This window comes from Salvelinus alpinus, chromosome 2 (assembly GCF_045679555.1).
Source record: "Salvelinus alpinus chromosome 2, SLU_Salpinus.1, whole genome shotgun sequence".
Taxonomy (NCBI): Eukaryota; Metazoa; Chordata; class Actinopteri; order Salmoniformes; family Salmonidae; genus Salvelinus; species Salvelinus alpinus.
In genome coordinates, this window is record NC_092087.1 from 77,708,732 (window position 1) to 77,721,532 (window position 12,801).

Consider the following 12,801-nt stretch of genomic DNA (forward strand, 5'->3'; position numbering starts at 1 on the left):
TATAACCCTAATGTTACCTATTACCCTAATGTTACCTATTACCCTAATGTTACCTATAACCCTAATGTAACCCTAATGTTACCTATAACCCTAATGTTACATAAAACCCTAATGTTACTTATAACCCTAATGTTACCTATAACCCTAATGTTACCTATAACCCTAATGTTACCCTAATGGTACCTATAACCCTAATGTTACCCTAATGTTACCTATAACCCTAATGTTACCTATAACCCTAATGGTACCTATAACCCTAATGTTACCTATAACCCTAATGTTACCCTAATGTTACCTATAACCCTAATGTTACCTATAACCCTAATGTTACCTATAACCCTAATGTTACCTATAACCCTAATGTTACCCTAATGTTACCTATAACCCTAATGTTACCTATAACCCTAATGTTACCTATAACCCTAATGTTACCCTAATGTTACCTATAACCCTAATGTTACCTATAACCCTAATGTTACCTATAACCCTAATGTTACCTATAACCCTAACGTTACATATAACCCTAATGTTATCTATAACCCTAATGTTACCTATAACCCTAATGTTACCCTAATGGTACCTATAACCCTAATGTTACCCTAATGTTACCTATAACCCTAATGTTACCCTAATGTTACCTATAACCCTAATGTTACCCTAATGTTACCTATAACCCTAACGTTACATATAACCCTAATGTTATCTATAACCCTAATGTTACCCTAATGTTACCTATAACCCTAATGTTACCCTAATGTTACCTATAACCCTAATGTTACCCTAATGTTACCTATAACCCTAATGTTACCCTAATGTTACCTATAACCCTAACGTTACATATAACCCTAATGTTATCTATAACCATAATGTTCTCTATAACCCTAATGTTATCTATAACCCTAATGTTACCTATAACCCTAATGTTACCTATAACCCTAATGTTATCTATAACCCTAATGTTATCTATAACCCTAATGTTACCTATAACCGGGCCTCCCGGGTGGCGCAGTGGTCTAGAGCACTGCATCGCAGTGCTATGCTGCGCCACCAGAGTCTGGGTTCGCGCCCAGGCTCTGTCGCAGCCGGCCGCGACCGGGAGGTCCGTGGGGCGACGCACAATTGGCTTAGCGTCGTCCGGGTTAGGGAGGGTTTGGCCGGTAGGGATATCCTTGTCTCATCGCGCTCCAGCGACTCCTGTGGCGGGCCGGGCGCAGTGCGCGCTAACTGAGGGGGGCGGGTGCACGGTGTTTCCTCCGACACATTGGTGCGGCTGGCTTCCGGGTTGGAGGCGCGCTGTGTTAAGAAGCAGTGCGGCTTGGTTGGGTTGTGCTTCGGAGGACGCATGACTTTCGACCTTCGTCTCTCCCGAGCCCGTACGGGAGTTGTAGCGATGAGACAAGATAGTAATTACTAGCGATTGGATACCACGAAAATTGGGGAGAAAAGGGGATAAAATTTAAAAAAAAATTAAAAAAATTAAAAAAAATGTTACCTATAACCCTAATGTTACCCTAATGTTATCTATAACCATAATGTTAACTATAACCCTAATGTTACCTATAACCCTAATGTTATCTATAACCCTAATGTTACCTATAACCCTAATGTTATCTATAACCCTAATGTTACCTATAACCCTAATGTTACCTATAACCCTAATGTTACCTATAACCCTAATGTTATCTATAACCATAATGTTATCTATAACCCTAATGTTATCTATAACCATAATGTTACCTATAACCCTAATGTTACCCTAATGTTACCTATAACCCTAATGTTACCTATAACCCTAATGTTACCTATAACCCTAATGTTACCTATAACCCTAATGTTACCTATAACCCTAATGTTATCTATAACCCTAATGTTATCTATAACCATAATGTTATCTATAACCCTAATGTTATCTATAACCCTAATGTTACCTATAACCCTAATGTTATCTATAACCCTAATGTTATCTATAACCATAATGTTATCTATAACCCTAATGTTATCTATAACCATAATGTTACCTATAACCCTAATGTTATCTATAACCATAATGTTATCTATAACCCTAATGTTACCTATAACCCTAATGTTATCTATAACCCTAATGTTATCTATAACCATAATGTTATCTATAACCCTAATGTTATCTATAACCATAATGTTATCTATAACCCTAATGTTATCTATAACCATAATGTTACCTATAACCCTAATGTTATCTATAACCCTAATGTTATCTATAACCATAATGTTATCTATAACCCTAATGTTATCTATAACCATAATGTTATCTATAACCCTAATGTTATCTATAACCATAATGTTACCTATAACCCTAATGTTATCTATAACCATAATGTTATCTATAACCCTAATGTTATCTATAACCATAATGTTACCTATAACCCTAATGTTACCTATAACCCTAATGTTATCTATAACCATAATGTTACCTATAACCCTAATGTTATCTATAACCCTAATGTTATCTATAACCATAATGTTATCTATAACCCTAATGTTATCTATAACCATAATGTTATCTATAACCCTAATGTTATCTATAACCATAATGTTACCTATAACCATAATGTTACCTATAACCCTAATGTTATCTATAACCCTAATGTTATCTATAACCATAATGTTATCTATAACCCTAATGTTATCTATAACCATAATGTTACCTATAACCCTAATGTTATCTATAACCATAATGTTATCTATAACCCTAATGTTATCTATAACCATAATGTTATCTATAACCCTAATGTTATCTATAACCATAATGTTACCTATAACCCTAATGTTATCTATAACCCTAATGTTATCTATAACCATAATGTTATCTATAACCCTAATGTTATCTATAACCATAATGTTATCTATAACCCTAATGTTATCTATAACCATAATGTTACCTATAACCCTAATGTTATCTATAACCATAATGTTATCTATAACCCTAATGTTATCTATAACCATAATGTTACCTATAACCCTAATGTTATCTATAACCATAATGTTACCTATAACCCTAATGTTACCTATAACCCTAATGTTATCTATAACCATAATGTTACCTATAACCCTAATGTTACCTATAACCCTAATGTTAACGTTCATCTGTAACATTCATCTTCAGGGTAGAACTGCAACGTTCATCTTCAGGGTAGAACTGCAACGTTCATCTTCAGGGTAGAACTGCAACGTTCCTCTTCAGGGTAGAACTGAATCTTCAGGGTAGAACTGTAACGTTCATCTTCAGGGTATAACTTTAACGTTCATCTTCAGGGTAGAACTGTAACGTTCATCTTCAGGGTAGAACTGCAACGTTCCTCTTCAGGGTAGAACTGAATCTTCAGGGTAGAACTGTAACGTTCATCTTCAGGGTAGAACTGAATCTTCAGGGTAGAACTGTAACGTTCATCTTCAGGGTAGAACTGCAACGTTCATCTTCAGGGTAGAACTGCAACGTTCATCTTCAGGGTAGAACTGCAACGTTCATCTTCAGGGTAGAACTGCAACGTTCATCTTCAGGGTAGAACTGCAACGTTCCTCTTCAGGGTAGAACTGCAACGTTCATCTTCAGGGTAGAACTGTAACGTTCAGGGTAGAACTGTAACGTTCATCTTCAGGGTAGAACTGTAACTTGAATCTTCAGGGTAGAACTGTAACTTGAATATTCAAGGTCTAACTGTAAACCTTTCAGCACTTTGGGTTCTACACTTACATCTGAACTGTTGTTATAGCCATTAACCTTGTAGTTTGACCATCACACGTTGCCCTGTTAGCTTCTGGTCAAATACCAGTATTGTATCAGCCTTCATCTTTCCTCCAAACATAACGTGGCATGTATTAAAAGAGAAGAAAGTAATGTAATTGAACTGAAACATGATGAAATATGAAGGAACCCCACCACATGTCAAAACACATAACACCATCACTGAAAAACATCCTAGATCTTAACAACACTGCTTCATACAGTTATGAGGTTGCTTGACATCATATTTGAGTTTCCTTGTCATCATATTTATAGTTTAAACATTCAATAAAGCTATACTTGATCCACAGGACGTTTTATCTACTATATCAAGGCACGAGGGTAGCTTATAGAAGCCATACTTGCTCACACACACACGCCCACACACACACATGCACGCACGCACACACACACACACGCACACGCACACGCACACGCACACACACACACACACACACGACAGGCTAATATCAAATAATGACAATAATGACATTAAGTCCATCTAGAATCTAGAGACGTAAATCTAGAATCTAGAGACGTAAATCTAGAATCTAGAGATGAACATCTTGAATCTAGAGAGGTAAATCTAGAATCTAGAGACATAGATCTCAAATCTAGAGACATAACGTAAACTCGTACATCGCCTTGGTCCGTACAATTGCCCTTATTTTAGCGCCCCAAAAACGTAATACTTCCAGATCAACTGTAATGTCAATACCATTGTAAAGCACAATTTCTCCTCTTTCCAACACAATCAATTACATGACCTAAACGCTGCCCGTTTCTGCATAATTCAAGCAGGCAATGAGCCCCGTCAGGTCTTTTTAAAAATGGCGGGTGGGGAAGCGAAACTAATGCGTGATAGTGAGAAGGAGAGATGTTGTGTGGGAAAATTGCTTTATTACACTCGATCTGTCCAACTTATCACCTTATCGCCTCTAAAATGTAAATAAAACACTATAAAGAGTTTATATAATGTGTCATTACATACCCATTTGAAGGTTTGTGTCGAATTTGAATCGGGCTTTTAGAGCGGTGCTAAAGTGATCTTAGAAGTAAACAGCGGCTTTGAGAATGATGATCGCATGCAATGATGACGCAAAAAATTACTAGGTATCCCCCCCGTACCCCGTCACTGTCCATTTCTTGTTTTTAAACGATGAGAGAAGTGCTACACCTGGAGGTGAGAGATTGTAAGACAGAAATAGTTGATTTATGCGTGCTGTACGTTACGACATGACACGTCACGATGTAACGGAGGGTCCGTTTTTTCAACTTTTCTCCAATACTATAGAGCCATTACCATGTCGATCAACGCTTGAATAGAAACGTAGTTCACACCCCAGATTTTGAAGTCAACACAGTCGCTACAGTCCCATATTAGTTTTCTTTGTAGCCTCGTTTGAATGTTGCGGTTGCGCACATTTGTACGGAATGGGGTGAGTTTACGTTACATCTAGAATCTAGAGACGTAAATCTAGACATCTATTGACGTCAGGAATATGAGTCATGTTTCACTTGTCTGTAATTTATCTGGTGGATTACTAATAATTAACCAGCTCATTAACACGCCATCTTTAGCTCCCCATTGAGTCTAAACATCCACGCACCCTCCTCGGTAATCTTCTACACGGCCAAGAAGTCTGAACCCAGTGTCACTGCCAGCAGGGGTTGCTATAGATAGCAGGACACCTGTGGAGAGGATGAGGCCACCACACCACGGCTCTGACCGTGATACAATTGAATCCTTAATTCTGTAATCTTCAAAACACTCACTCTTTTGTCACGTAATCTACCAACAGCACAACTTTGGAACACGAAAACACTGTAACGTTGACTCCAAAGTGATGTTGTGTCTGCATTGTCAAGTGTGAGATATCCAGTTTCATCCGCCTCCCCATTAGCTTCTCTAACGTGGCTGTTTTTGAAAATAGAATGTGGTATTAACAGGGGGTTAGCACTAGACAATAACACACATTCATTAGAAGTAATAGCGTGTGCCAGATGAGCGCGGGGCCAGGCTATATTCTGCTCTGGGCTCTCACACTGTGAGAAACACTACCTCCACCAATGGAAGCTCTCAGGGGGTAGGTCCATCTAGAGGAGGTAGCCTAAACACGGTAAGGACATCTAAGATGATGTAACTGAATTAGAATGGGCCGCTATTAATATTCCTATGTAGAGGGGGACTGCATTTACATAAACATGATATGATATTTTGCACATTATTTTGACCAGCTTCCTGAAGTCAGCTATGGCTGTTTGTTCCAGCTATAGACCTACATGTACTCTATACAGTCCAAACTGTTGCCACAAATGGGAATTTGACCCATTTGAGCAGACCAATCAAATAGGTGTAGAAGAAAGAAGTGTGTAGGACTTGTGTCTGCACCCCACTTCCAGTCCTGCAGTTCACATTCGTCAATGAACAACTGGTTGACGTATTAGCCTGCTAGCATTAGCCTGCTGCCATTGTGAAACGTGTGAGGGTTTATATTTGATTTCCTATGTTCTGTTCCCATGTAGATGAAAGCAGAGGGATGCCTTTGGGGTGAGCACACGTGCTGCACACTCTACCAGTCCCTCAGCTGTTCACACACAAACAGACGCATGCGCACACACTCACACACAGACGTGCATGCATGCGCACACAAACACACGCGCGTACACACACAGCATGGCTCTGGACTTCATACAGGGTGGGTATTATCTTCTTTAAAACAGGCTATCCTGCTAGGCTAACCCCTGCTAGGAGGATCCCCACCGGGTAGACCTGGGCAGCAACATGCATACAGTACATTCTCTACATTAGAACACACAGGGGATGTCCTCAGCATTTCACACACGTGGTTGGGTGCATACCTGGGTTCAAATACTATTTTGAAATCCTGTCAAATAATTTGTCTGTGCTTGTTTGATCTTGCCTGTTGCAATCAATAGAGTAGTCACAAGAGTGTTAACCCTGCCCATCTGGCACTACAGGAAGGCTAACGTTGAACCCAGGTCTGGTGGTTGGTACGTATTTGAGGGAGAGAAGGCAATGAGAGAGACAGAGAGAGAGAGGGAGACGGAGAGAGAGAGACGGAGAGAGAGAGATACAGAGAGAGCGAGACGGAGAGAGAGAGATACAGAGAGAGCGAGACGAAGAGAGAGAGATACAGAGAGAGAGAGACGGAGAGAGAGCAAGTCAATAGGCATTACTTCGTTGAAGCCCTGATCTCTTTGTCACTAATAATAACCAAGTGAATTTTGGTGACATGCTCGGTCGATAGAAACCCTTTCTTTTTTGATATGCCTACGCAAGCCTGACGACCTCTGATATAAACCATGGATTAATGGATTGTACACACACACACACACACACACACACACACACACACACACACACACACACACACACACACACACACACACACACACACACACACACACACACACACACACACACACACACACACACACACACTTGAGCTGGTCGTATTACTTTTTCAATCATCGTTTAGATGTCTAAGTGCATAAGGTTTATAAAGTACAACAAGTGTTGATGTTAAGGGAGGATGGAAAGATTTGAGGCTGAAGCACACACTCACTAACGTGTGTGACACACAGGCGCACTTACCCACACAAAGTACTGCACGCACACACTAACACACAGTACTTGCGGCCCGCCCACACACACACACACACAAAGTACTGCATGCCCACACACACACACGCGCGATCACACACTCGCTGACGCACACGTACACTCTGAATGTAAAACTCTTACATAAAGAGTCCACATGTTTTCTGATATGTTACCCATGGTACACTGCGTCTTTTTACAGTCAAATAAAGGCTATATCTGATTTTGTATAAAGTTGACAGCCTGTCCCACATTCATCATGACCATTCCTAGTGTGATCTACATGAACAACTCTTCATTTAGATACTGTTTAACACTGACTGGGACGTTTATATGTTGCCAGATTGGCCTTCTAAATTACAGTACAAGACAAAGACCTGCCAGTAAATGGGCCCATTATTGTGACATATGATCTAATACCTTAAATGAGTACTTTAAAGGAGATAGGCTATTTAGTTATATTTCCAGCTGCAAACAGCACTAAATGTCCAACGTATATCTGTAGTAGTAAAGGAATAGAATTCCCAGAGAGGAGCCTTCCACAACAAAGGCTGAAAATGTGCTGATCTGTGGAAATGAACACAGTATATCTCTCTGATTCCCATCTCTGTGTGTGAAAAGCTCTTGGCTGTGTGAGAAACAACAAGCCGAGAGACAATCTTTCATTGAGCGCTTATCTAAAGTCGTCTAAACTCTCGCCTGTCAACCTTGACTTATCAAACAGACGTTTAAACCCCTTCAAAATCCTCTCGTTCTGAACAAAGTTCCAGATGCTTAGTACTGTTAAGTCGACACACTCCACACCTCTACTCTGGTTTTGTTTTACCATGGGGTTATTATTCAGCCCTCCTGTTCATAAGATGCTTTCGATAAAATGCTCTGGATTTCCTAGCCTGGTCGCAGATCATTTTGTGGTGTCTTGTCAACTCCTCTGATCATTGGCAACAGCACAAACAGTTTTGGGACCAGGACACGAATTCTCTTGAAGCCGTAAGGAAAAAAACTCTTCCATATCCAACAAAATCTCTCTTAATCTCTGATGTCTACGGATGTAGGAGGCAGTTTTCTACAGCAGGGAAATAATCCTGCCACAACAGGAAATGTGAATTATTTTGTGGATTATACTTAATGGACATTTTTTGTAGATTTTTCGTAAGGGGACAATCAAGGCTGAAATTAAAAACTTTAGAAGCCTTTTTAAATACTCTACAGGTTTGCATTTACTGCTGTGCAGGAGAATTCTCAGCAACAGAAGGGTGATCAAATTAAGATCCTACATCTGTACCTTGTAGGGTAGCTCTGGTGTCATAGGGGTCATAAACAGTAACTATAGGAGAATATATTATCAATGGTGTAATTAAAGGTTATGTTTAATCTATCTGGCTGCTTTAAGGCTCTTTCAGTATAGTACAGCTCAAAGGATTTTGATAGGGAAACTGAGTAAGGCATCAATAATTGGGCACAAGCACCTGTAAGAGAGATCCCTGCTAGATTGGGATCACCAGCCTTAATTCTTCTGAACCACGGATATTTTGTTACTTTGCAATGTTTCTATGACATCACATACTTTGTACTTCCCCAATCAAATCATAAAGTTTTGTAACTTAAGTTACAATCTGATGTAACAAAGATTCCTGAGAAGCGTAGATTTTGTTTTACAGACGCAGGCACACTTGCTAGATTTGTGAGAGGGTTTCATTTGAACAAGAGAGAGAAGCTAACTTTGGTCTTCGCCATGTATCAACTATCAACCAAAATATCTGAGTACTTTTTCAATATCAGTTTATAATTTGTCTGAAGATAACTTTGTGAAACAACACAGTAGATAGTCGGACAGGTGTCAAAGACCTCAGAAACCTCAACCTCACAGCCTGGCACCTTCTACTAATTCCACTGGGTTACACCATGCAAACATTAGAAAGGTTGACCTGGGTAAAAGCCTACCTTTCCAATATCAACATATTTTCGCTTGACATGACTTTTCTAAAACCTGTCAGGCATTTAAACATAAAGATTAGCCCAGTTGCTGCCATGTGTTAACACATCAATGAACACATGCTCAGGGTCCAGGGTTAGATGGGGGGTGGAGAGGAAGAAGGTGAGGGAAGAGGAGGAGGAGGAAGAGGGGGAGGTGTTGCTCCAAATACACAACTTCTGTAGCAAGGGAGGAATTAAATGATCCCTGTCCAGATCAGTTTGTGCTATCCTGCCAGCTGACCATAGGAATGGGCAAGACTGGACAAACAGATCTGGGACCATGACAGAATAAAATCACCTATCTACAAATAGGCCTTAGTCGGTGGTCTGTGTGTGTTGCAGCCTGTTGGCCGACTGTGGTTGGGCAGAGCAAGTAAGATCTGTCCCCTGGCACCAAGGCAGTTAGCGTGTCATGCTAATGTTGCTAACGTCCTTCTAATGGTATTTTCTAAATCCATTTATAAGGAGCAACAGCCACATGGAGTATTGTTTTTATATCGCTCTCCTTACTGCCATGCCCCGGCTTGACTCGGTAAACTGTTTACTTTCACAGAGGCACCAGGATTAGGACAAGCACCTGTCGTCCGGGTTTAGCCGGGGTAGGCCGTCATTGTAAATAAAAATTTGTTCTTAACCCACTTGCCTAGTTAAATAAAGGTTATATAAATAAAAATATAAATAAACCTGCCTTTCCCTGAATAAACAAATACAAAGTGGGGTAATGGTATTTCAACTTGATGCCCCCGAAAGCAAACTGAGGGATTTCAAAGCAGTCCCTCTACTGTTAGTCTACTATCCCAGAGCAGTTAATATAGCCACTAATCAATCATCTAGCCACTAATTAATGTCAAGGCTGACATTATTATTGCCTGGCAGGGGGTACTATGCCGTGTCGGACCTGGGAAAACACATTAGAGAGCTTTGGTTAATGTCCCCCTATCTGTCTGGTCAGTGTGACAGACCTACTGACACCTTCTTTCTCATCAACTGCAGCACTTTACTTCACTTTATAGCACTTTACTGCAGCAATTAACATTTATGGTCCTTATGGTGTTTATGAGTATTGTATTAATTTGTTCAAATACTTGTGTAGTAACAATATAACTACTATGGTAACAATGCTGTAATAACATGCTGTAATAGCATATTAATGTAGTCGAGTGCTTTTTGCAAAAGAACATGAATGTCATACCTTCAACCATTTGTCTTTCTGAGACCTACAGCGGGATCACCAGCATCAATGGTGAGCTATTGTTCTCTACACCATCGTGGCATGGGACAGATAGCGAAGCTTAGAGAACAACATAACAAAAGCATTCAGAACATGTTCTCCATGTTTTCCACAGGTCTTTACCCGTCATCAGCTGCGCCCCAGCACCATATCCTGCATGCTACACTCTTAGAAAACAGGTTCCAAAAGGGTTCTTCGGCTGTCCCCAGAAGAGAACCATTTTTGGTTCTTGGTACAAGCCTTTTTAGTTCCAGGTATAACACTTTTGGGTTCCATGTAGAGCCCTCTGTGGAAAGCGTTCTACATGGAACACAAAGTGTTCTACTTGGAACCAAAAACAGTTCTTCAAAAGGTTCTCCTATGAGGACAGTCGAAAAACCCTTCAAGGTTCTAGAAAGCACATTTTCTTCTAAGAGTGCATTAACAGCACTATGGACCTTTAACAGAGAAATAAAAATGTTTACAGTCATTCTTTGGGGACAGCTATCCCCTCGCTAGGCTAAACCATTAGTCCTAAAGTCCTACTACAGTATGGACAGCTATCCCCTCGCTAGGCTAAACCCTTAGTCATACTACAGTATGGACAGCTATCCCCTAGCTAGTCTAAACCCTTAGTCATACTACAGTATGGACAGCTATCCCCTCGCTAGGCTAAACCCTTAGTCATACTACAGTATGGACAGCTATCCCCTCGCTAGGCTAAACCATTAGTCCTACTACAGTATGGACAGCTATCCCCTCACTAGGCTAAACCATAAGTCCTACTACAGTATGGACAGCTATCCCCTAGCTAGGCTAAACCATTAGTCCTACTACAGTATGGACAGCTATCCCCTCACTAGGCTAAACCATAAGTCCTACTACAGTATGGACAGCTATCCCCTCGCTAGGCTAAACCATAAGTCCTAAAGTCCTACTACAGTATGGACAACTATCCCCTAGCTAGGCTAAACCATTAGTCCTACTACAGTATGGACAGCTATCCCCTCACTAGGCTAAACCATAAGTCCTAAAGTCCTACTACAGTATGGACAGCTATCCCCTCGCTAGGCTAAACCATAAGTCCTAAAGTCCTACTACAGTATGGACAACTATCCCCTAGCTAGTCTAAACCCTTAGTCCTACTACAGTATGGACAGCTATCCCCTCGCTAGGCTAAACCATAAGTCCTAAAGTCCTACTACAGTATGGACAACTATCCCCTAGCTAGTCTAAACCCTTAGTCCTACTACAGTATGGACAGCTATCCCCTCACTAGGCTAAACCATAAGTCCTAAAGTCCTACTACAGTATGGACAGCTATCCCCTCGCTAGGCTAAACCATAAGTCCTAAAGTCCTACTACAGTATGGACAACTATCCCCTAGCTAGTCTAAACCCTTAGTCCTACTACAGTATGGACAGCTATCCCCTCGCTAGGCTAAACCATAAGTCCTAAAGTCCTACTACAGTATGGACAACTATCCCCTAGCTAGTCTAAACCCTTAGTCCTACTACAGTATGGACAGCTATCCCCTCGCTAGTCTAAACCCTTAGTCATACTACAGTATGGACAACTATCCCCTAGCTAGTCTAAACCCTTAGTCATACTACAGTATGGACAGCTATCCCCTAGCTAGTCTAAACCCTTAGTCATACTACAGTATGGACAGCTATCCCCTAGCTAGTCTAAACCCTTAGTCATACTACAGTATGGACAGCTATCCCCTCGCTAGTCTAAACCCTTAGTCATACTACAGTATGGACAGCTATCCCCTAGCTAGTCTAAACCCTTAGTCATACTACAGTATGGACAGCTATCCCCTCTCTAGTCTAAACCATTAGTCATACTACAGTATGGACAGCTATCCCCTAGCTAGTCTAAACCCTTAGTCATACTACAGTATGGACAGCTATCCCCTCGCTAGTCTAAACCCTTAGTCATACTACAGTATGGACAGCTATCCCCTAGCTAGTCTAAACCCTTAGTCATACTACAGTATGGACAGCTATCCCCTCGCTAGTCTAAACCCTTAGTCATACTACAGTATGGACAGCTATCCCCTAGCTAGTCTAAACCCTTAGTCATACTACAGTATGGACAACTATCCCCTAGCTAGTCTAAACCATTAGTCATACTACAGTATGGACAGCTATCCCCTAGCTAGTCTAAACCCTTAGTCCTACTACAGTATGGACAGCTATCCCCTAGCTAGTCTAAACCCTTAGT